This window comes from Jaculus jaculus, chromosome 6 (genome assembly GCF_020740685.1).
Source record: "Jaculus jaculus isolate mJacJac1 chromosome 6, mJacJac1.mat.Y.cur, whole genome shotgun sequence".
NCBI lineage: Eukaryota > Metazoa > Chordata > Mammalia > Rodentia > Dipodidae > Jaculus > Jaculus jaculus.
In genome coordinates, this window is record NC_059107.1 from 114862878 (window position 1) to 114865541 (window position 2664).

The 2664-nt window shown below is 38.8% G+C and overlaps 1 pseudogene; it reads left to right on the forward strand.

Annotated features, from left to right (window-relative positions):
* Positions 1-714: 714 nt before the first annotated feature.
* Positions 715-2138, forward strand: LOC101611816 (annotated as a pseudogene).
* The last annotated feature ends 526 nt before the right edge of the window (positions 2139-2664 follow it).

The following is a 2664-nucleotide window of genomic DNA, read 5'->3' on the forward strand; positions in this document are numbered from 1 at the left end:
GGACAAAAATCACATGATCGCCAGGCGTGGTGGCACACGCCTTTAATCCCAGCACTCGGGAGGCAGAGGTAGGAGGATCGCCGTGAGTTCAAGGCCACCCTGAGACTACAGAGTTAATTCCAGGTCAGCCTGGACCAGCGTGAGACCCTACCTCAAAAAAAAAAAAAAAAAAATCACATGATCATCTAAATAGAGAAGTAAAAGCCTTTGACAAAGTTCAACACCCTTTCATAACAAAGAAGAAACCAGAAATAGAAGGAATATGCCACAATATAATAAAAACAAATATTGCAAAATTATAGCCATTATGCTGAATGGGAAAAAAAACTGAAATTATTTCCTCATAAATAAGAAATTATACAAGAGTTTCATATTATCTCTACTTATTCAATGTAATGCTTAAAGTCTTGGACAGAGAAATAAGGCAAGATAAAGAAATAAAAGAGATACAAATAGAAAAATATGAAGCAAATTTAGCCTTATTCTCAGGTGATATGATCCTATGCTTAAAACACAAGAAAGACTCCAGCAGGAAAGTTGTGCAGATGATTAAAAAACTTAAGCAAACTAACAGAAATAAAAAATATACAAAACACAATGATATTCTATACACCAATAACAAACATTCTGGGAAAGAAATCAAGAGGAAGGTACTGTGACTGGTGACTGGAAGGAAGGATTTCTGTATGATTTATTCCTAGGGCTGTCATTATCATGGTTGAAAATGACACAGACAAAAACCAGATTGAGGAACTCCAAAACAGAATACAAGAACTGTAGGAAGAAGGAGAAAAACTTAAGAAGGAACTAACACCAATAACAAAGATTCAAACAGCAGGGAAAATTCTTTAGGATCTGGAAAAGCATGCATTTGAGTTCAGTGCTCATGGCCAGAGACATGTAGCACTAAAAATAGCCTATCTTGGTTGGGGTTACCAGGGCTTTGCAAGCCAGGAAAACACAAACAATGCCATTGAAGAGAAATTGTTTGAGGCTTGAACCAAGACGCACTAGAGAACAGACAGACATCCAACTATCACTGGTGTGGCTGAACTGACATAGGAGTCAGTGCCTTTGGATAGGTAATTTCTCTGGACCTACATTCCCAGTTTCCAAAGGGCAAAGACTCAGGGGTTATTAGAATACAAGATGAAGCCAGTCATGCTGCTGAAGAGATCCGTTACTCCCACATTATCAATCGGGTGCTTTCTCCAGACATCCATGTATTGGCCTGGGCCCCCGTAGAACCTAGCTTCAGTGCTAGGCTCAGCTGCCTTGAGCAGACTTACCACGATTTTTTCCCTCATGCTGATTTGGATGTTGTAACCATGAATTATGCCACACAGAAATATGTTGGCACTCATGATTTCCAGAACTTATGTAAAATGGATGTGGCTAATGGAGTGACTAACTTTCAGAGAACTGTTCTTTCTGCTCAGATACAGCTAGTGAGACAAAGCCTGGGTGAGGAGAGAGGACAAGAACCTTTCCAGTTATGTCACTTTCAAGTAACTGGTCAGGCATTCCTGTATCATCAAGTCCACTGTATGATGGCTATCCTCCTTCTGATTGGCCAAGGAATGGAAAAGCCAGAGATTATTGATGAATTGCTGAATATAGAGAAAAATCTTCAGAAACCTCAATATAGTTTTTCTGTAGAATTTCCTCTAGTGTTCTATGATTGTAAATTTGAAAATATCAAGTGGATCTATGACCAGGAAGTTCAAGAGTTCAATGTTACCCACCTACAACAACTGTGGGCTAATCATGTTGTTAGAACTCACATGTTGTATCGCATGCTAAAAGGACTAGACTCTGTTTTGATACCCTGTGGGGCAGGTTCAAAGGTAGATGGAGCCATAGAATGAAGAAACATTAAGCCTCCCATTATAAAGCAGAGCAGTTCTTTTGTAGATGGACTGAAAATGCGTACATATAAGCCCCTCATGGATTGCCCTAAATGTCAAAGCTTGGAATCCCAGATCCAGCATTTTGTATGTAGAGGACACATCGAGCACCCACACAAGGGAGAAACAGAAGCTGAAAGGAATCATAATGACACACTAGATGCAAATACAATTTTGGAAAAATCAACAAAGAGGGTTTGTGTGGATGCACAAATTAAAAGTATTATCTAATCCCAGAAAGCTATGATCTAATATCAGGATCAAGGAACCAACTACAAGTTTTCTCACATGCAAAATGACACACGAATGTAGAAGGGAGACTGTTTTGAAATAATACTGGGACTAGCAAGGGGAGGAGGAAGAAGAGGGAGTAATAGAGGTGAACATGATCCAAGTACATGAAAAATGTTATAATGGAGACCATTACATTGTACAATGAACATACACTAATAATAAAAGAATATGGCTATACAAAGTAAGGTATCTCAGCATAGAGAAGATTCACTGAGAACTATCAAAGCCATGTGTGACACTTTTAAGGAATTTGCAGTGCATACTGGTTATACCTCTGCTAGACATAAGAAACTTCTCAACGGTTTCTCAAACTTCTCTCACAAAGGAACCCTTGACCCAGCTCAGCACTGTTAATGCTGAGAAATGGGAGTAGAGAAGACAGAGTCTCAAATTAGAGTGGAAAGGTTTGAATCCCATTTCTTCTACATTAGTTAAAGCAACAAAATATATTTGTAATATCCTA